Source organism: Pholcus phalangioides, unplaced genomic scaffold (genome assembly GCF_987345545.1).
Source record: "Pholcus phalangioides strain wild (caught in Gottingen) unplaced genomic scaffold, Ppha-v1.0 ptg000007l_1, whole genome shotgun sequence".
Lineage (NCBI taxonomy): Eukaryota > Metazoa > Arthropoda > Arachnida > Araneae > Pholcidae > Pholcus > Pholcus phalangioides.
In genome coordinates this window covers 52,269,665-52,294,421 of record NW_028301600.1, presented here as the reverse complement: position 1 = coordinate 52,294,421, position 24,757 = coordinate 52,269,665, and the positions used below count along the sequence as shown (strand labels likewise).

Sequence of the window (24,757 nt, the reverse complement as noted above, 5' to 3'; positions counted from 1 at the left end):
TAAAAACCTGAATTTAACCAATCCGTATCGATCTCTTATCAAAAAATTGTGACTGCAGTTTAAACCATGTCGGTGAATACGGCCCTAAGTGAAAATTTATGGATTTTGACTAGCTGTTACCCGCGGCTTCAGGACTTGAATTTTGAAAAATCCCTTCTTAGTTAATCTGACATTATAAAATATAACTGGCCAAATTTGATATTCACGACTTCAGAGTTTCTCCATATAAGCTTTTAACCCCTTATGACGCCTTTGGGGGGGGGGGTTGAGTTTTGGAAAATCTCTTCTGAGTCCCTACATTATTAAAGAGAAGTACTGATCCAAAATTCGTAACCGTTTATATTTATATTGGGTATTTTGATTATATTTCACATCCATATTTCTCATGGGTATAGTTTTTTCAGCCACCTCGTTGGGCAATTTGCCTGTTGTGGCGAAATAAATTTATAACATATTTGTGCACATTTTTTTAACTTTCTGACAGAAACACGATTAATGGCTGCATGCATTACGTATGTTTAATAGCTCGTCAAATCGAACGTTTCATACGTCGACAAGGTGCATGGGCAATTGTTGCAACTGATGTACCACTTGTTGATTGCGTCAGTTACGTGACTGACAGACCCGACAGTTCGAATAACGTTTCCAGGGAGTGGACGAATCATTTCCGGACACTTGATACTAACTGCTCACCAGACGGCCAAGATCTCGCCTATCCAATGTCATAGTAATAATGGCATCTATTCATCGACTAGGCAGCTGTCACTTTGGTTCCAAATTCCGTTATTTTGTGGCGGATTTCCTTTCCGTGAGTTGTTCGATGCCAAACAATATCTCCCTATATTCGGATTCTGTGTCCCCACTATTAAAAAAAATAATAAGACCACAAAGCTACAAAACAATGAAACTAACCGGAAAAGGGTCTTTAACCCGAAAAAAAATTTCATCACCATTATTGTCATTTTTTTTTAGTAGAACGTAAATTTTTAAACTGACATATGTGAAGCTAAAAAAATATAGGAATTTGCGTGATCTCTTCCAGGTTCAAATGAGGTTAAGGGCAAGCATCAGATTATAAAAAAAAGTAACACGCACCCTCACTTGTGTTGATAATGAAAGTTCTGTTTACTCACGCAATTTCATGAGCAGTGGTCACGAAAAGCATAACGCTAAATGATTAATTTCATGACGTAATTCTCATCAGATCTGCTCGACAAGTTGATTCTCACAGCTTTTGTTATTCACGTAATGCACGAAGTGTCTTGATGAAGCGGTAGTGTATGTGTCCAAGACAAATGGAGCTTATCTAAGGAGATATGATCGCTATAAAAAAATATATATATTTGATATTGGAATAGAAATGAGGAAAAATAACTCATATCGGCAGTTTCTTCTGGTTCGCATTTGGTAGTATAAAAAAAGGGCTTGGCTATGGAATAGCTTAAAGCTGGTCACTGACCTCCAGCAAGTCCATTATATAAGAAAAGGATCTACATAAATCTATTTCTCGAGAAAATAGCTGAAAAAGACATACTGTACGCACTACATATACTTTTTAATGATCCGATGTGCTTAGGCAATATTTTGCTCGGCGTCTGGTCATTTTTCCTCTTTCCTCGAATCAAACTCTCCGCTTGTCAGGTTGGATTTCTTAGAAAGTATCGGCGAAGAATATATGAATCTAATCATTGACCCTCGGTTGACGGCTTTCAGCTGGGATACTTATCTCATAAAGTACCCCATAGCACAAATATGTAACGAGAAGTCAGCTCGTTTCAAATGTCGGTGTTATTTCGTGTCACACATAAAAAGAATAAATAACGATAGTGAAGATTATGGCCTCGATCATAAACGAAGGTGCTGAGATATCTATAAAATTTTCATATAATTTGTTTTTTTGAACTTGTATTCATTTAGTCGAAGCTTTATAATGATAAACTACAGATAGTAAAATTTCTGACTTCAAGTATACAAATACAGTAATACTCCGAGTTGCATGATTTCACAGTTACGCGATTTTCTGCGGAAAATGCACATTTCTGATATTCAATCATTATTACAGGATTATTACTGAAATAGTAGATTATCCAGCGATAATTAAGTAAAGAATTGTTTTATTGGATTAGAACGTGATTTGTGATGAAATTACACCGATTTTTGAAAGACTGCAGTATATAAAGATGGAAACTTAGCCGGGATTTAGAAATGGAATCTGAAGGCTTGTTCGGCATCTGTCATTTTTATAGAGGTGGTCACTTTCATACCCTAATGTGTTTAATGTGATGCTCTTTAATGGCCATGCACACTTGGTCTGCAACTTTCAATGAATTTCAACTCGTTGCTGAAAGTTGTTTTCTTGCCTTCAAACACAAGCAGCTCATTTCTTTCGATGAGTCAAGATGTTATCAAACATTTAAAGCGTTTACTATATGACTTTCATTTGCACAGATTTTAAGGGAATATAATCTTAGGGGCAATACTAACTTTTTACTGGACCGGATTGCAGTCACAGCGAAAGTTAGGCCTAGATTTTATGAAGCCATATAAGAAAGAGTACCATCGCATTAGTCATAGTAAGAAACAAAAGATGGGTATTCTTCCAAAAATTTGGTTCTAATCAATTAATATGTATTTCTATGGAAAACTACCCCGTCTTGCGTGATTATCGTATCTGCCACTTATCACGTGGATTCGGGGTTCTCATATTCAATCTCTAGATTGAAGTACCTTTTGTTAGTAAAATCTCGTCCATGATTACTTCTGTGACAAAGTTCTTAGATTCACTGAACCTTTTCATTCGGTTTCTTTAACTACGTATACTTTCAATAATAGAGATCTTGCTTTATACTATATTTTATGTGTGCACACGTACATTTATTTCTCTCTACCTTCTTTGTGCATTACTTGAATTTGATGTTTATCATAGCGTAAAGGCCAAGAGAAGAATGAAGAGTTGGGTCAATGTGTATGAAAGAGACTGGCTCTCGAGACGGCCGGACGTATCTGTTCATATTTCATCGAACCGTAACAATGGCTTCCTTATAGTACTACAGTAAATACAGGGGCGTTAATCCTTATCTAGGGCACGATAATATCCGGACTTTATCGTTGTTGCCTGTTCAAGATAAGGTGACGTAAAACTACGACTCACAATTCAGATACCCTTTTCTTTTCATTATATTGCGAAAAGTATTGAACAAATCATTATTCTTCAAGAAAATCCGGGATCGAATGCAAACGTGAGTTAAATGCTACTTTAAAAACTTGAATAGTAAACCATAAAAATAAATAATATAATGACGGATATTTTTGTGTATTTCTTGACTCAAACGTTTTGTGAGCAAAAACCTCCATAAAATTAACCTTTATCCTATCGGAATGATAGACCAAAACAATATCAGTTTGATTAAATTGATTATTCAACCTCAAAAGGAAAACATAAACGAGCCCCGTGTAATTACATGAAATTCGTTAATTTTAATTTTCTGGAAAAATTTAAGTCACGGTCATTATTTTATGCCTAACGTATATAGAAATGTCAAAGAAAGTTAAGATTTCTGATCTTTTTTTTATGTTAAATTAACCTTCTATGGTTTCGTGCATATTTTGAATATACATGGCAAATATATGGTCAAAAAACCCATTATGCCTATTTCTTTTCTCAATTTTTTTTTGTTATTTCAGAAGGTACATGTTTTATAGTGGTCATGTAAATACGATATTATTTTTTTATCTCGAAAGAGTTTATTCCATGTTGGTGTTATTCTTACAGCTGCTAAAATTTTACGTGTTCAGAGATTTACAAAATTGCACAAAATTAAGGGTTGAAAATAAAATTCAAGTTCGAACTTTTCAACTTTGCTAAGCAAAATTTGATCTGTTCATAAATAACGTTAAAATCAAAGCAAACTATTTTAACCACAATTAACCATTTTAGCTAATCAAAGCATTCACTCTAATTAAACTGCCGTATTGTTTCAATTACAAATATGCCAACACCACCCATTTACACCCGTATTTTCTAAAAAACTTCAACACGTTTTCATAAAAGTGAACTATAGATGGTTAAAATAAGATTTATGAATTGCTAGGAAAATATTTATAAAAATTGTAAATAAATTTTTTTCTGTGTTTCCACCTTTTTTTTTCGAATATTTTCAAGGAAATATTCCCTTCTCAACAAAATCTTTCATCGTGCGAGTGATTCACTGACATGGTAAACATGGAGTAATGCTCATTAATAGTGGAATAGCATAGGAAATGGGCTTTTATAAGGCGCTTAGGTCTGTCCTAGCTTGGTCTGTTCATTAGTGAGCTGCTGTTTCTCAGAATGCAATTCGGGCGTAGGAGTGTTTTTTAGAGAATGACGTTATTTGCCATTTCTCGATAACCGTGGCCTGTTTCGTGACACGATTCTTTTTAGAAATATATATATTTTATCATTTTTGCGTATCTGTTTCAAAAGCCGGAAACATTTTGTGAAGCGTGTTTTCCTCCTATTTTTTTTTTTTAATATCTGACGAAAAAAAGATCATTGTACGAAACTAAAGACAAAGCGGCGATTTCGTGGATCGTCGTAAGAAAGAAAAACAAAATGCTGCTTTAATTTTCTTCCAAACCTTGGTTGGTAACATGATATTCTCGTGTTAGATGAGGGAGAAATTCTGCGATGGAAAAATGATTGTTTTTTTTTCCCCCCAGTATTTTTTGAACCAGCAACTAAATTGAAAGTTCAAAACTTGCAAGTGATTGAAAACGGAAATCTCTGATTTTAGATGGACCTGCCGGATCTAATTAACTAACGCTTTTCTTCACAATGTATTGTTGTGTCGTGTATTTTAATTTGTTCGAATGCGAAACATTCGCGAGTCTCGCTTTCTGTCTAGAAAAGGGCTTAAGTGACACGAAATTTCTGTAAATCTTGAAAAATTTTATTCGTTAATATCCTTAGTGCGCTGACCACTCGATCAGCGCACAAAATACTCGTTTATAAAGAAATTATATAGCATTATATAAATATTATTACGTGGACATGCAAATTTTTAATGGTGTTTTAAATGAATATAAATGTTTTTTTTAACTCGGATATCATAGTGCTATTCCCTAAATCTTTTTTCTTCTATGAGGTATGAATTATATTTGAAATACACATTTTAATATTTCTCTGTGGTTTAAAAATATTTTTATGCTAACAACAATAGCTGCTTATATTTTATCTTGAAAGCTAAAATTATATGCTTATATATTAACTCAAAATATGAGTTGTTTTTAGGAATTATTTTAAGAGGTATATCGGATGTTTTCACGTACCGGTACATTTTTTCCTCTAAGTCGTGCATCATTTATAAAGCAACGAACCTTCAAAGAAGAAAAACTTTTTTAAAGAAGAAACGTATGTTCAACATCAAATTACACACTTGAAAGTATTCCTTAAAAGCAGGTGACTTATGTTCATATAATTAACGTAGCGAGTTCTTTTTGAAATGAAAATGAACATAAAGCAAACGCGCGATATCAAATTGCATTTGTTATGCGCATATAATTTGCGTTATTATTCGCTGTGCATTAGAAAATTATACGAAAATAATTTTTTTTTTTCTGAAATGGCTGTTTCCATAAAATGTGAAAATGCCAAATTGAGATTTTCATTGCCATAGTAATTTACATTTATATATTAATTACAATTATTTCTCACTAAAACTTGGGGGGGAAACTATGTATTCGTGACCGGAGATCTTACTATCTGAGAGTATTGGATTCAATCGTTCATTTTGTCGCTCTATGGACATTCATGCTTGTTGATGGGCTGATGTGACCTGGTCTGAGGGCTATCAGTTTACAGCTGACTCCAAACGATGAGACAAAGACGCCCATATCCGAATCAAGGCCTCGTGAACTATAGGTCGAGCATTAACTACTCGACTGCCATCTGCTTTAAGCTAAATCCTTTCATGTTTGTATTCAAAATTACTTTTAAGTAACTGCGTGATATTTTCATAAAATAAACATTTCAGCAAGGAAGAATCACTCGCGATCTTCGCGTTTCTTAACCGGAAAGTAATCCATCTTGTGGTCTGTTATGTCTATCCGAAGTCTTTCAGAAGTGTAACGTTTACACAAAAGTGTAGATTACGTAAAAGCGAGTAACAAGAATAAAAATCCTTCGTGTATGTATCTATCCATCGCATCGTTTGGATGATGAACGAGAGTTTCATATTTTATGAACATCATATAGCAAGGTTATCAAGAAACTCGAATTTCCGGCCATCTAGGCTTGGAGCAGAACCCTTTTATCCCTAACGAACATCAGTCTTGTATATTTTGTTTATCTCTAAGCAAATCTGTCATTCGACAAGATGAGAGCCGTGTGATATCCGAGAAGTCAGGGAATTCTGTATCGCTGTGGAAACACGTTACGGAGGACGTTCCATAAGATACGCACACATATACCAGTAAGCATTTTATGCATGCACACATATTATTTGAGTTACTTGGAAGATATGTTATGGAAAAAAAATATCTTCAGAGCCTCTTTTGTGTTTCCTGCCTCGTATGGTGTCTGGTTAAAGTCGGGAAATGACGTTGTATCTACAGTAGTAACAAGTTGAGATGATGGTCTTGCGGGCTGCTTGATAAATCGGGAGCTGGTATTCGGAAAGCGAGGAAGAGAGAGTATAGTTTCTACGCCAGACACATACTAATGAGAAGAAATAATATAGAATCATGGCCTACGCGATTCGAATGTCCAACGAGGAAGTTCCCGAGTCTCTTCGCTGTCAATGATTGGAATATGTTCTTGGCAATTATCCCTGTGATGAATTGTCCGGCCACAAGTATCTAGACGCCAAAATAGTCGGAAATTCGCTCTGCTTCCATCTCTACGTGAAATTAGATGGGAAAGAATAAAAAAAAAAAGTAAGAGAGGGGACAAGTAATTAGTCTGAGTTCGTGTGTGATAAACACACAGTATACTACAACGGAACGGTTATAACGTACGATGTGTGCGAATTGTCTGTCAAAATACTCGCCGTGAGAGTAATGAACGAACCGAACAATACTCTTTTTAGCGAGAGAATACTTAAATTCCCACATCAACCTGTTGCTTAACACATCTTTTCAACGTAATTAAGAGTCTATGCAATTACGCAAGTTAGTTTTTAAATTTTTGTCCCCCCTCCCCCTCCCCCCATGAAAAATAAGGAATCTTATACCTTTTAACATGGTGCAAAACTATGCTCTAGTACAGTTTTTCAGGTATTTTACCCTTTCTGAACCCAGTGACGAATAAAATGTCTAAAACAATCAACGATTTTACCGATGACGATTGAATAATTTTTCAGTCAGTGAGAATAAAATTATGGAGTCTGCCTGCGGACCACAAGTTGAGAAACGCTGCTCTAGTAGAAATATGATTGAAAATATTGTTTAACCATTGATTTGTTTCAAATTTTAGTACATATAAGTTATATTTGATTGTGTATGCTATCATATTTGCTAGTACAAAATTTTACTAACCTCCAATACTCAAGTTTTTGAAAATATTCAAACAATGCATTATTAACACCTTTGCGCGCCTGATAAAATAGTATGACATTAATCTAATTGAATAAAAATTGATTCAAAATAAATAAAATTATTCAGTTCATAAAAAGATGAAAAATATTTGAGATTTCACTGATTCAATGTTATTTAAAATTAAATTTTAAAACTAAAAAAATTAAATATATTTTTATGACCCAAGTACTTATCAATGGATCTCAAATCTTTTTCGTCATTTTATGAACTGAACAGTTTCCTTTATTTTTAATCAATTTCTATTCAGTTACATTGATGTCATGTTGTTTTATCGTGCACACGATCTGTTTTTAATGCACGTTTTTTTTGTAATTTGAAAAAAAATAAGTACAATATTAGAGATATGTAAAACATTCCATTGTGTAACATAGATAGCATATACGATCAAAAATATGTGTACTAAACTTTTTAAGTAAATCAATGGTTAATATTTTTATTGATATTTCTACTAGAGGCTAGTTTCCCCCCCCCCCCATGTTAAAAGGTAGGAAACCCCTTAATTACCAATTTCTTTCAATCTTAATTCCCATGAAAGTTCAATGCTTTTCATAAATAATCAAATACAATTGAAGGTTTGTTGACTACATTATGAAAATATAACTTGTATTTAAATGTGTGTATACTAAAATATCATGCAGGAACATTGACATTTAATAATCATTAACAAAATTCAATTCATCGCGCAAAAATAGTCTTATTTTTACCGTTTTAAATATTTTTAATGAGCGATAAAATAATCCTGTCATAAAACATTCACGTTTTTTTACAGAATTCTTGAACACAAATGAAGTTATATATTGTAAGGATAAAAATTTTTAGTTTTAGAAGACGAAAGACATCTATGACCTCATAGTTGGTTTGATTTGATAATTTCAAGGGTTGAAATTTTTACCATTGTTTCATTTGTGTCTGTCTTGGATTATTTTGTGTTTATTTGCACTCGTTAACGTTTGTATTATACCTTACGAAATTCTTGCTGGAAAAACGATAGCACTTGGAGAAAAAAAAAGAATATTCATCCTTTTATCTCTAGTTTTCTTTAACTTAAATTTCCGTAAATATGATTTAACCGCACGATTCACTATCTCTTTGGTAACATTAGCAACGTAATCTTAAGACATATTCCTTGTTTTATTGTCTTCTATATAGCCAGTTTTTTTTTTTTTTTTTGTGTGTAATAATCTCAGGACTCTTACGTTAACTGGCTTTTTTGTTTTCCATTTATCTGTTTACATTTAAACTAATTTTTTTTCGTCATATTTATTTCTATGAAAGGCTTAATACTAAAGGGTATAGTAAGAAAGGCTTAAATAAATTTCGTCCGATGTGACGCGATTCAAGTTTTGCATGTCGCTTCGAAATAATCCCATTTTTGCTTTTCTTAAGAAACCAGTGTAATAACGAGATTTTACTCTACGTATTTAGGAATTACTTTTACTTAAATAAGATTTAGCCTTTGCTCCCGTTTGTTTTGTTTTCGTGTATCCGTTTGAACATAACTTTTGGGAAATGTTTTTTGATTATTTTTATTTCTGTCTATATGTGCAGGTAACATATATAATTTAAATCAATCTTAAAATTTTATTTCAAAAAAAGTGTTTCTCTCACATTTAATATTTAATACAGAGAAATACACGATTTCTCTCAATTAGTTTCCGTATGACTAAAAATTATTGATTATTTGCAGAATTGAACAAACTCGAAAATATTTCTCTAAAATAAAACAAAAAAAGCAATGTCCGAGAGAATTTTCAAAAACTATTTTTATGATTATTGAAGCATATTTACTAATGGTTTCACCACGGAAATAGCTCTATAATAGATTATGAACGAAACTTCAAAATTTGTTTCTTTTCCCTTTTGTAGAAATGTTAAATCGTTGGTTTTTTCCCCTTAAGGAATACTTAATATCTCTATTTTGCGTTACAATATTTCAATAGATACTTATAATAAAACTCATGGTCTTATTTCAGCCTGAAGGGGTATTAGGAACTTCGTATCGAGATATTTTAATTGATATTTTCTCATGATTGCTATGTACACCTCATTACTGCTCTTTCGGGTAAAAATCTGTAGAGCTTTATGATAACCTTGTGTATATCAATTTTTGGTTCTTTAAATATTTAAATAGTCTAAAAATATCAGGTTCACATCTTCTCTTTAAATTAAGTTTTTAATTGTTATAGTGGGAATCGTACTGTTTCACAGATTTTTCGGCAGTACGATAGCGTGAACTTCGACTCTAAGCATTCGATTTGTAAAGTGACTTTCATATTATTTCCAGATTAAAAAAAAAATGGGTAAAACCATCAAGATAAGCCATGCTCGTGTACGGACACTTATATAGTTTTTTTTTCTTCATAATACATTACTATATTTCATCGGGAAAAATTATAAGGATCGACGGAAGCTTCTTTAACTGTCATGATTATCCATTTGGGATCATGAATTCATAAAATCTTGTTTTTTCTCATGCATTTGTTTGTGAACAAGTAAAACCAATCAGTTAAATTTCTAAAAAGGTATTGTTAAAAGATTAACGGGTTAATTAACTATTGTTAAAAGATTAACGGGTTAATTAACTATTGTTAAAAGATTAAAGGTTAACCTCCAATCCTAAGTGGTCTCGTCACCCTTAAAGTCGATTTTTCGTAAATGTCTTTAAAAATATTTCATTCAATTGCAAATAAAATACTAAAAATTTCGTGTTAACCGGTTGATTTGTTCTTTCATAATAAAAGAAATGAACAATAAATTATAGTGTAAACGTATACAAGAAAAAACACTTTGAACGCGATTTTCTCAGATTGCAGTTTTTAGGCTCATCCGTAAGATTTAAAAAACTACTGCCCCAAAAATTCTTAAATTTTCAGAAATGTTTATTCGACACATGTTAGTAAAATAGACCTCGAACTTAGATATCTAGCCATTTTTTTCGTTAGAATTTTATGAATTTTTAAAGTTTGAAAAATCTAAATTCAACATTTTTTAATAATACTTTCCATTTGTCAATTACTAAATCCAAGGTCTATTGTACTAACACATGTTGAATAAACATTTTTGCAAAATTTCATAATTTTTGGGGCAGTATATAGTTTTTTTTTTATCTTAAACATATAAGCCCAAAAACTGCAATCTAAGAAAATCGCGTTCAAAGTGTTTTTTCTTGTATACGTTGACAATATAATTCATTGTCTTTCATTATGAAAGAACAAATTAACCAATTGACACGAAATTTTTAATATTTTATTTGCTATTGAATGAAGTATTTTTAAAGACATTTTCGAAAAATCGAGGGTGGCGAAACCCCTTAAACTCATTGAGAAACAATTGTAAAGGGAATTTTCACTCGAATTCATTAGCTTCAAGTATTTCACAGAAACAAATACTTCCTGAATTATTTAATATAAGATGTCATAAAACTAAAACGAATCAAAGAAAATAATATTCACTCAAAATGAAAGAACGCCATAATATTTAGGACTGAAAAAAATTCAAGTATGCTTTGTTAGTGGTAAGTCATTAGTCTGGTTTGGGTGACCGACCACATGAGAACTCACGATTCGGTTCAGAAAAATTTCCACTTTTATTCATTTAGATCATGAAAAATTGCTGGAATATATGGCTTTTCTACTTCCATATCAGTCTGGTATATATTTTCATTGCAATAAGAAATGCTTTGAAGCTCTAGGAATATTCCCATAACCATATTACTTTGATTCATCGAAAAACTTTTGCCTCGAGCATCAATAATAAATCGCAAAATTTGTATGTTTTCTTATCTTATAATGTAAGGGTTGATCATACAATACGGTTATGGTTCAGAAATTCGTATACAAAAAATCTCATCTCGGAGTATGGATCACCATATTTCAACGATGTTCCTACGATTTGTTACAACATGAAACAGTGAAGTTAATGATACGATTATTATATATAAATTCCGGTAACGTTTTTCTTTTCTAGAATATTTTTCGAGAAAAAGAAAGTTAATGTTCATCTCCACTTTTGGTAGTCATATTCAATTTCCGCATCTTCGTCCAATTTTCCCAAATGCTATTCAATATTCATTTTGGGAATACGCGATCTCAGAGCGGATATTATTTCCGGATAACGCTATGACTTTTTTCCCCCTAGAAATGATGATTTTATTTCGAAATTGATCGTCATTTTTCCAAATTTATATCAAGGATGTTTTTCTGTGGTTCTTATGAATAGAGGTATTCTGTATTAAAAAATATATTCCATACAAAATTCATAACGACGCGCTTGTTTACTTATCAAGCTTATCTAGAATAATATTTTTAGATTTTTCTGATCATATGTATCTGCTTGAGGTGTTATTTCAATGTCTTAGATTTTTGGAATATGGTTACCGTTTTTAAGATATTTTTGGAATATATCCGATGAAACATTGATGTCATTCTATCGATTGTATGCTATCAGGTATATAAAATTTGTGCAAATGAAAAAAAAAGCCCTTATAAACGTATTAGAAAAAATTATTTTAGCTTTCTTAGTCTAAAAATACGTGAATTTTCTCTTTAGAAATATGTGGTTTTTCATGTTTATTGCGTATCTCATTAATAGTTGACGGATAATTAAATTAAGATCATAATTAATATTACATATTCTTACTTTTCTCGGGTAGTTTCGAGAATTTCTCAGAAGCCATTTTCAACCTGTTCAGTTGTTAACTCCTCGCCCATTAATATTCAATTCATTTACATGAAAAAGAACGCGTGAATTTTAATTCTGAATTAAATTGGCACTTGCTCATATCTTAAACTTTCTCTTACGGCGTAATTAAAAGTGATTAAAATCATATAAATCCTTTTGTATCCAGCTTAGTTGGAAACTAAAAATAGATTTACAAAACTCGTACTAATTAGATTATTAATATGCTAATGAATAATACCGGAGAATTTGTATCTACTTAGAAAATGTGCAAAATGAAATTACACGTAAAAAGGTGGTTTAATCACTATGTACATGCAAAATGCTGAATGCAATAGAAAATTCCCAAATTGAAATTTTGATAAATTTTAATATTTATTTTGAAGAGAGCAAAACGTGCGATGCTTTAATAATCACAGAAAATATAAGCATTTTTCAGCGTATTTTTTTTTACCAGTGTGAACAAATCTAGATTAAATTACCCTTTTTTTACAAGTCATCTTAAAACCAAAATACATTAAAGGATTTAAATCTTTCAGACTTTTTTAACACCTTTCGAACAGATAATTGAAAGCCTGGAGGGGATTTGTTTTTTGATTTTCACGTTTGAGTTTCTTATGCAATAGCGAATATTACGGAAGAACTCTGCTTGTTAAAAATTACCTTCTTTCGAAAAAAACTGTTGATTGCTGTCGGATTCACTGTATCTCATTATTGTAAGAATTACCAACTTTGCATATCGGAAGAGAAAATTGAAGCAGCTATGCGTCCAACCTAAAGTACTTCTGGTGGAAGTCGTTTAAAATATTCTGCTGATTATGTGACTCGTACGAAACTGGTAAATAGTGGGTTTTCTCTCTTCTCGCAGTCCCCTTTCCGATTTCCTTCCGGGACTTCCCTTACGGCAGCTCAAAGAAATTACCCAAGTAAAATCTCTTTCGCTATCGCAGCAGTTTTAAATTGAACAACCAACTTGAGCTGCTTTCCATGAAGTAGTCTTGTCGAGTAGAAGATCTGCGCCTCTTAGTATCATCCCCTTACCCGGCATGTCTTTCTCAGTGGTTAGTGATCCGCATCACTTTTGCAGGTAAGTAACGTTAAAGAAAAGCTCTTAACCTGCCGCCACTTCCTCTATAAGCTCCATACCTGTCGAGTATCCAATTTCGCTTCGGCAAGCTGTCGAAGAGATCTAAGGGGCGGATAAATAACAAAAAATGTATAAGAGGATCGTCTTGATATGGATTTTTTTTTTTTTTTTTGCGTTCACAAGCATGCTGATTTGTTCGAAAGGGATACATTCAAATCTGATCTTGAAGGTTTTAATTGGTTATCTACTTCTATCAAGTAGCGGATATGCCACATAACTCAGTTTTTCCTTAAATACGTAAGGTTAAAAATGCTCATTCTTTTTGCGATTTGATAATTCTTTTAATAGTTAATGACATGTATTGAAAGCCGGAAAAATCATTTAAAAAAAAATCTATTTCGAATTGTACTTATACAGGGCCTTATATTGAAGACATGCTAATCCTCTAAAATCGCACACAAAATAAATGTATTGAAGTAATATATATTACTTTCGAAGTATTTATAACTACGTTTTCTGTGATTCAAACTATAGCAAGAAAAAAATTCGGATTGCAAATTTCGAGGTAAAAAAAATTCAAACAAAACATTTTAACAAATTATGGAAGAGCCACACATGCTCTGCAACAAAGAGTTATTAATTGGGACATATACCAGCAAATTAAAAATATAAAATGGAAAGAATATAGCCTCAAATTATGTGCAAAGGCGATTCTGAATTTTTATCTTCAAACTGGCTACAGTTTTAAACATTTCAAAGACCCCTTTGCACATATGAATTTAAGGGTTAAAAGAAATTGTACGTAGTTCCTAGGAACTTTTGTATTTGTCTGCAAATAAATAGGGCTGGGTATCGATTAAAATTTTTAACTAGTTTTTTTTATCGATTTATCTACTGATTGAATTTTAATCGAATATTTTCATTGCTTACCATTAGTAACAAACATAACATTGGCAGCTATATAATATTAATTGATGGTATAAAAAAAATATTTTATTTCACGCACCTATTCGCTAGATATAAGTAAATAAAGAGATAGAATAAGAAATTAAGGAACAATTTAAGATGCCAAACATTTTTCGAATCTTATACTGGGATCTATACTGGAACTTAAGAAAGTCAGTTATTTTAGGTTAGTCACTCATTTCCAAATGTTTTTTGATTTTCACACTAGGAAATATCTAAAAGCATGTTTGACTCCTAAGTGGTACACTCAGGGGAGATAAAAAAAAAAAATAGCTATCAAGGGAAATACAAAAATTAACATTTTCATGCAAACCCCAGTAAAAAAATTGTGATTTGTAAAATTTTGTTCTTTACCATACCGAAAGAAATTTAACTTCGAATAAAAATACGGCGAAATATTCGCGATTTACTTTGTTTTTTCTTTATTTTCAACACTTTTTGCATCTTTTTTAAGCCATAAAAATTATGATACTTGGTCATTTTAGCACGAGAAAGTGTCAAAAATAAATTTCAGTCGTCTATACACCAGTAAGTTTTTTCAATTGTTGCGGAATGATTTTTTAATGAAATAGAGAAGTGTCAATTTTTTCTCATTAAATGAATTTTTCTTTTGATTGAAAGCCGTGAAAATTTTTTTATATTTTCCCAATAAGCATTTTTGGGGGTTCAATTATCAGACCAATTTTACTCTTTTCACCGATCATTTTTCATATTTTACTTGAATTTTAAAATAAACCCTTGAATTCATATTACTTTTGGGCACTTCTAGTGAAACACCCCGTTTGGACATGATGTAAAATGTTGTTGAGCTACATTGATATTCCAAAAAAAATGAACGATGTTGCGAGAAAGGCACGAATGTCTAAAACATTTTCACCGAACAAGTGACTGGAATTATGGCACTCCAGCTTTTAACAATTCCTTTTGTAGAGAACTTGATTACCGTACGCACTTTCATATTTTGCAGGTGCTAATGAAAGGCATCCAAAATCTGGTAAAACTTCAGCATCACGACAGCAAGACAAAAACCAGTGTGTATAAAATGTAGAATAGGTAATAAATCATAAGCAGTGTTAATTATCACTTCTTGCTGGGAGCGGCAGCAAAAATACATTTTATATTTAGATTTTGTTGATTGTAATTTTTTTGTAATATTGACTACATGTTATATTCTGGAAAATATCAGTAAACCGCGGAATAAAGGAAAGGATGACTGAAAGTCAAGAGAATTTGGTGGGAATTCTGAGAAATGACATTTTTTCACTAGACGTATCTGAATCAAACTACGAATTATATCCAAGACATTAAGGGGGAAGTTCGAATTAAACAGGTAATTTCAATATTAAATTAAATGGAAAACTCGAGGGAATTACGAAAATTCGAATTATTCAAATTCCACTGTATATGTAGATTTTTATGGAATTTTTTCAGAGAGAGAAAACAAAAACTAATTTAAAACAAATTAAGTTTTTTAAACTATACTTTTTACTCAAGAAATGTTGTAACTTCATTCGCAGAATAAGAAAATATCTTTCCAAGGCACGCGTTCTCATTAAAATATCAAAGCTTGTGAGCTTCACGCATATAAAACGTGACCCACAACGCGTGTTGAATTATTCACTATCTTTCGAGGCATATGAATGAATAAAACTGAGTAAACATAACACTTGATTGAAGGCTTGTGTATGAATCCAAAGGGTTAAGTAAAATCATTTGTATCAGTAATTTGAACGATGAAACAAAGCATGAACAAGCTAAGCTGAGAACCAGGTGATGTGTGTGTCTTATCTCGTTTGGATATCACGATGTAAACGCACCCACAAATCTGTTGTAACGCATTTTCAATTTCTTTTTCATACGGAACGTACATTCTCAAGACAGTGCCAGACTTGTCCCAGTCCATAGGTTCAGATAATGATACACTCGGTATCATGAACTTATTTACTCACCCTTATCCAAATAAATAAGCAGCTCTTTTCGTTTGGGAATTTTATCATTATTATTATTGTTTTGTTACGTTGTACCATCGTCTCCGGACAAATTTCTAACAAAACTGAATACATAACAAGAATAACGAGTTATTTAAATATTTTTCTAGGTCAGAGATGAAATGGGTTAATGAGAAGTACATTGAAACCTCGATATAACGGTACTGTGTTGACCGAGAAAAAATATCGTTGTAGAGGAGTTATCGTTATATCGAAAGGTAGCATTATTAGTCGCATAAATAATGCTTATAATTTATGCTGTTGCTGGCATGTCTTCTGAATTGGCGTAGTACCATCATAAATTGCTTTTATAAGCATTTATTCGCAGAAAAAAATTCTAATTTATAGTTAATAAAATTCAGTTTCGAACTGTGAAGTAGTTTACCGCACAAATATTTTTGTGTACTACACAGAAAGTAGTTTCACAGGAAGTACCCTCGAAAGAACAGAAACTGGCGAGGAATTTAAAACTGTATTGAAATTCATTTTGAGTGAAACATAAATATCGTAGTAACGATTTCAAAATCGTCCAAAAAAATATCGGTATAGAGAGATTTTTCATAGTAAAGGATATCGTTGTATTGAGAGGAGTTAAACTTGGTTATTTTAGCACGGAAGGAATTTAGACCACGTGTGCTTAACCTTTGAGAGAGAGTGCCCACTTCATTCGTTTGGAAACGTGTCCTGGGCCACTTATGTGTATCTCTAAGGGCCGTATTCACTGACATGGTTTAAACTGTAGTCACATTTTTTGGATAAGAGATCAACATAGATTGGTTAAAAACTTGAATTTAACCAATCCGTGTGGATCTCTTATCAAAAAAATTGTGACTAATTTAAACCATGTCGGTGAATACCGCCCTAAATGTGCCGCAGGCCACCCAAGTGATCTGAAACACTACCACAAGTCACTCAAGTGATCTGTGAATGTGCCGCGGGCCACTTAGTGATGTGGAACTGCATCGCGGGTCACTTGAGTGATCTGAAAATGTGTCGCGGGCCGCTGAAGTGCTCTGGAACTGCGCCGCGAATAACTCAAGTGATCTGGTAAATATACTGTGCGTGTACTTATTAATAAACAAATAAATGTGGAACTGCATCGCGGGTGAGAGATTTGTAAATGAGTGGTTTAGTTACCATTTTTACAAAATTGGGTTTAAGGTTGTGGGCAACATCAGATGACTTCGAGGGCCATGGGTTGAGCACGTATGCATTAGGCTATAGGTATGCATAATGCCAAACAAGATTTGAAAAGCATATCGTTGTAGACTAACTTATTGTTACATTGAGTATCGTTGTAGCGAGAAGTTTCGCTGTAATTTCGTTTAATTCATGCAAGAAGTATACAATAGCCGAAACAGACTAAGTTTGAAACATTTTTTTTTTCAATTGAACTATATAAGCGCCGACATAGAATGACGCCTTAGTGACAGCGAATGTTTCGCATTCTTAACATTCACGCGTTTTTTGTTCTTTAATGCCTGAAATGATTTATTATTGTATTGTTATGAGGGAGTTATAGTTAAAAGCTATATAAAAAGGGCGGAAACCTCCAGGTTATATAAAATGAAGAATCAACAGTAGTCGAGAAGACAAAAACTCGTACTTTTGATAAAAGAAAGAGAAGGAAGCGTATATTGATGCCTAGGGCTATAACTAGTTTTCTTTATCATAACCATTGGCACTGATCGCCACACCCGGGGAACGAACATAGGACAAACATTACATGTATGTTTCACTGTGCTAACTGTGCCGCGCCCTCGTGCGTTCGCTCGTGTATTCCGAGTTGGAGGCATAAGGGAGGGCCATCGTATCAAAATAAAGTTGAAGGCGTTTTTTTTTTTCCTTTTCATTACGATTCTTGACAGTTGTGGCCAAAGCAGAAAATTTTTTATGTCCCCTGGGGGTCTCTGTTGTTTGATTAGATATCATATTTTCTGATCATGTTACGTGAATTAATATGGAAATGAGGTTGGCTTTAAAAAATAAATTCTCATGTCTTCTGGTCTGGAAATAAAACGTGTAAACATACAAAATTTTGAAGCTATCGGCCAACTACCCCGTATATCCTTCTATATTGAAAGCTGAGGTGAGAGGTATTTATTAGGGATTTACGTTCCCCAGGTTTTTTTCGATCCCGGGAATTTTCCGGGATTCGGTTATCGTAAACATATAAGTAAATTTAAAGGCTTTTATTAAATTTACATTTTTGGCAAAGTATTAAAAATAAAAATTTATTAAAACAAATATAATAATTATGTGTTAATTAATTTGCCATTAATTTTTTTTTTTGATTTACTAATACATTGATTTGTAGAAATAATTCTCTTCTCACCGAAGATTCGACTACAGTACAGGTCAATGTGTCTGAGAGGGGGTGAATGTATCTCGTGGATTTGCAACAGCGCTTTAAGCGTAAAATACTATTAGTAATAGGGTGCGGTTAATAAATAATAATTAAACTATTACACTATAATTTCATTAATTACAAGATTTATCGCAGCATAAACTATATTACTACGCTATTGTTGGAAATGATGTAATTATAAAATGAGTAATTTCAATATTTGTAGAACAATCCTTCAAACAATTTGAGCTAGGTAATTTTTTATTTTTACAAAAAAATAATTCCATTTAATTAGTTTTGAAATAAAAAGGTTTCACGTTCTTCAGCAATGTTTTAGTGGTGGGCTTGTTAACCCTTTAGCAGCACAGCAGAAATCACTAAACCTCATTCAAAATCCTATATCTTTTTTAATGAAGTAGGTTTTTTTTTTATTTTCAGCGGGTGCAAACTAAGGGGTGTAGGGAAAACTGTTTTATATTGAAAAATCAAATTTACAAAATATCTTTGCTTGTCAATACTAAAATGAGAAGCTTTCAAACTGGCGAGATATCTCGTCAATTCCACTTACAGGATGAATAAATGAATTCAAATGAATGAAAAAGAAAAATCCGCATTCAAGTGACTTATTTATTCCATAACCCCACTGCCCAAAAAATTACTAGGAATTTAATTGGCATTTCAAAATGTGCGAGTTTGTCAATGCTAAAATAAGAGGCGAGAGATAATGCCACCTAGGTTAAATATACTGTGTAATTCTTTAAGTTTATCTATTAATATATGATTGATTTTATTCTAAATTTATAGGAGTATCGAAATTAACTACAGTGGCAGGTGAGTGAATACACATTAAATATCATCATTTTGGACAAACTTTTTCAAGACCGACTATAACGTTTGACTGAATATAAAATTAATTACTCAAATTAATTTCCAAAATCTTAGGCAAAGTTAACATCTTCAACTGTTTCCCCGCTTTCTACGTTTAACGTCTTAAAAATCAGCTCAGCTTGGCTACATCTGGTGTTCCGATTGAATTGACAACATATTATTACCTGATTATAACACATCACAATTTAAATATTTTTTTCTATCGCAGCTATAACCCCATAACGCTTACGCGTTGTGCTGAATTCAAGAACCAGGCATTTTCCGCACAAAATCGCTCTGAAATCGTTTAAATCAGGATTGCGTAAGTCGGGGATATGACTGGATTTTTTCAATTATTTAATTAACGTAAAATAAACCTAACGTATGGAAATTTCAAATTTTTTCAAGTGAAGAATTTTCTATGATATGGCATAAAAAACTGAAGGGGTTTTCCTGAATTTGAAATTTTTATCTTTCCGGTGGTTGGGCGCGCTGTTGAATAAATGAGATAAATTCGTTTTTATGCTAATAATTAAAAAAATATATTTTTTATTAAAAACACTATCTCGATTTTAAAGCGTCCCCCTTTCTTCCTTTTTACCACTTGAATATTGTGGAGGTAGAGAAAAATTTTTTTTTTTGATTCGTATTCCATTCGCATAGCTTCATATTTTCATTTATATGTATATTTTCTCTTTTGATGACTCGAATGAGTTAATTGCAGGCAGTGGCCAAAATAGGCGTAGGTAGAAAAACCTGAGATTTTTCGTAGATAAGCAAACAGGTCGATCAACGGAAGATAGTTATCTCTTTCCTTTCGAAACGCCTCAAATCGATGCTTGAAACGACAAGGCTGTAACCGCATGATGGTGTCAACACATATATGGAATTGATAACTAAAATCATCTATACCTTGGCCTCATTATGTTATTGAAGAGTGATCATCTAAACCGCAAATGATGAGCTTGATTATAAGGATGGTTAATTTTCGATAACTTCTGTTATAAACAGTTGAATGTAACGATACATTTACACATAGTTGATTATGCTTTGATATCAATAATCTCGTGATATTATTAACGTGTGTTATACGTATATTATCGCTTTTCACCGCTTATAGTGTGAGTCACGATTATATAAATGCTCGATTTTCACCGGATGTTGCCGTATACCATTTGAAGTAAAAGGTTTTTGACTATACTCGCGTTAACCTATAGAATCTATAGTCTGTGTATGCGCGTCTATAGAATTAAATTGATTGCAGCTTTTCCTGGGCTGAAAAAATAAACATCTTAAAAGCCTAAAATTTCAATTTCTCCGAAAAAAAGTTCTTCAAAAATTGGAGAAAAAATTGTGTGACGTGTTTTTTGAGCATTAATGTTCTTTAAAGGAAACTTCGAGTTTGCTGGATTTGCATTCTCATCGCATATTTAAAAAAATTACGATTACAATGCTTCTTCATTCTGATTAAAAGACATTTCACAAGCTATTTTATTGAAAAATTGTAGCTATATATATCACTCAGTTTTCGAGAGAATTTTTTTATTCTTTATTTGAATTCACCAACAGTGCTAAATACTTCGATTCAGTTAATACGTTATACAATACTGTATAACAGATAAATGTATGATTACACAGGAGGGTTCCAATCTCTACTTAAGAACTTTGACGGCAAATATAACCACGTTCACATAGGAAAGCAAACCTCTTTTCAAGAATCGCCATCGCTGCTGATGGAGCATTTTTAAGAGGTTGCGGACATTAGCTTTGGCTTTTCACTATGGCTTTAGAGATCAATAATATGTAAGATTATATTATAGTAAATTTGTGTAATATGGAATACCCCGAGTTTTCTCTTCAGGTATCGCCTCCAAGTGGAACAGTGATAACTTCTAAATGCCCCGTGGTAGAGACCGGATCTACTAGAATACTGCAAACTACGCGGTTGCAGAAGGCATCAACTGAAGGGATTTTTTAGTGTGCCAGCAGAAGGGGGCGGTTATTTATTACGTCAACTTTAAGGGGAGGGGCGATTTTTTTTTTTATCACCAAAATATTTGCTTACACTTGAAAAATGTCGAGAACCGACACTTCCCATGATGCTATAGAGCAGTCTTTCCCAAAGTCAGCAATATCGTCCCCTGGGAGGAATGGAATGGTCCGGGGGGTGATAGAAGCTACGGGTCTAACATAGGATCCTATAATGAGTTGTGGGGCGAAGAGAGAAATTCTGAAGAAGGGGGTGATGGAGAACAAATAGTTTGTTAAACTATGCTATAGAGTCAGAGAGTGTCACTTGGTTGCCTCCATCATCACAGGGTCTATAGGAGAATATTTGTTCTTCCAGAAATTTATTCAGACAAGTATTTCAAAAGTGTTTATTAATTATTGGAAATGTGCCCAATAATTTGAAACTAAGCACAATGTACATTTCAAGTTCTGTATTTTATATTGTGCTGTGTTCAATTTTAGCTTGCCATTCGCTCCGATTAGATAGACAGCTATTTTTTAACCGATGGTGTCGGGTAATATGGAATACAATAAGTATTATCTAAGTTGGGCTAGAATATCTCTTCAAGATGAAAAACTTTAGTAAGATAGAAGAGGAAAAGTGTCTCTCCCCTACAAATATAATGTGTCCTATATTGTGTGTGGGCTCACTTTGACTGTTTTGGGGCAGAATATGACGATTGCACTTGTGACGCTTGTAAATAGACTGACACCACCACATCATCAACTACACAAACGATTAAATTTTCATTTTTCACTGTCATGCACTCATTAAATCTTGTTTTTGACCAATTCGAATTAGTTTTCTTTATTTGAACCCCATATTACTCCTCGAAAATAATTTTTTTCAATGCTTTCACAGTTATATTTATTTTCAAATACGATACTTTCTAATACAAAGACAAGGAAACAAATTTTATATAAATATAGGTTTCAGTTTTATACCATGTTTCGAACTGTAATAATCGAAAAAATATAAGTGGTATTCCATATTACCTGAATGCACTATGCAATGAGTAGTTTAATAAAATTTTGAAAAAAACCTATACAAATATATGACACCAGTTCTTTTTAAACTTAAGTTGAAGGTTAAGGGAGTTGGTGCACGATCTTGGCTTCCCATGCTTTCCTATGGGAAAAATCTTCTTCCTTTAAAGAACATTTACAAATTTTGTATTTACTTTTAGGTACTCAATTATTATCCTCAAATACTATGGATATTTTTATACAATTTAACGTATTTGAGATTTTAATTGTTGGTTAGTTTTTCTCGAATTTTAACTTCAACAATATGCAACTTTTTCAAAACACACTCTCACCAAAATTTACCCATACTTAGTACAATAAAAAAAAATGTTAATTTTAATTAAAAAAATCCTCGTGTTAAAGTATGTAACACCATAGTGTTAAGAGAGACGCAAAGTTTCAAGACATTTGAATGATTGGCGTTCGAAAAAAATGTTCCTTATCTAACAAAAACTTAGCTTTGAGGAAAAGAGCATTTTAGTGGAAAGCAGCATATATCCTGCCAGCAATTTATATTAAAATATTTAAAAAAATTTTTTTTTAGTACAAGTAGAAAAAAAAACGAACACAAATGCAGAAAATTTCATAGCATTTGAAATCTGAAAAGTTCAAAAATGTGTTTTTTAGAAAATTTGTGTGAATCAATCCCCCTAAACTTCTCTATAAAATAGAGATTGCATGCGTAATTTATGCTCGAAATACAGTACATCATCATTATACGTATATAATTTTGCAATTTAGTGCCTATTATAATACAAAGTATTTTATCCTATTTAATATGAAACAATTATGTGCCTCGAAATACTATCTGAATTAATCGTAAATATCTGACAATTCTATAATTGATCGGTTGCGAAAATAATCTCGAAAAAGCGCAGTCGTCATCCTCCGTATATTCTTTTTTTAGTGTCCTATTGGTACATTTATTGCTGTTTTCAACGTTCCACGGCTATGATTTCATGGAATTCATAACCGTAGGGCGTGCAAAAGCGAATCACAATACGCAACTGTTTTGAAGCCACTTTTCCATCGTTGTCGATAAAAGAAATAGCGACTTTGAAACTCAGTATTTTCATACATGAATGTAAAATAAAACATGCAGAGTGAATACGGTATTCAAAGTACAAAATTGAGACCCATTTTCGCATGTTGCAACTAGTTATTCACCGATGCGTTAGAAAGGAAAATAATCGAGTTTCAGATGTCATTTTGCATATCATTCGGCTGTATGATCAAACGCTTCGTCTCTCTCTTACTTCGCAACATCACCTCGTTTCAATTCCATATGCACTGCTGATGCTGAAAAGATGACACTCAAGCAAGGTCATTTAAATAAACAGTGTAGGTTTATACTGATGAGAATCAGCTGCGATGTAACGGAATGACTTATGGCTGGCTGCGAATACTTTTCCCCTAGACCTTCTTCAGGGTTATATTACTCGCTTTATAAGCATTAAGAAAGAAAAGAAACCCCATGGAATGATAAGAAAATATTCGATTCTGCAAAGTCAATGTTTTGATAAGAGGTTCCTGTAGGACAAATAAAAATATCACTTTTATTAGTATTGGGGTTAATGAAAGAACTCTGACGCGTAACTATACGTTTTCTCTAATAATTCTTCTCGCCCCCGAATATGGTAAAATCCAACGGGTGATCCAAAAATGAGTTACTCGTTGAGATGATGTTGGGAGCTTGTTACACGAAAGATTTCTTCAAATATAGCCTCCCATTATTTAGAGAGTTCTTGATTCTCGATAGAGATCCATCAAATTTTTTGAATATGTTTACATTGGATGAACGCAGGTGTCGAGGAGATATGATCGAAGTGTTCAAAATTTTCAGTGGGATGGATAGGATGGACCATGAACTTTTAGTACACCGCCAATCGACTGCTTTTACAAGGGGACACCAGTATCGATTGGTGAGGGACAATGCAAGGTTATGGTGTCGCAGGGAATTTTTCTCCAATAGGGTTGTTAATAAATGGAATAGCTTACCCCCGGAGGTAGTAAATTGTAACACAATTGACACGTTTAAAAAGAAATACGATAAACATGTTGGGGTAAATCGAGAAGCTATCCATTCTTAGAATAAGACAACCATAAGTATTCTTTATGGGCATTGTATAATATTTTATCATGTGTATATATTGTTTGTAATTTGTGTTAATTGCATTTTTAATTGGGTTGCTGTATTTTTGAAACGTATGACAA

General features: G+C 32.7%; 1 protein-coding gene across 1 annotated transcript in view; it reads left to right on the top strand.

Moving 5' to 3' along the window:
• The window catches only part of LOC149085467 (rap1 GTPase-activating protein 1-like), a 117,069-nt gene that overhangs the window by 1,249 nt on the left and 91,063 nt on the right, over positions 1-24,757 (top strand). The window lies entirely within an intron of this gene.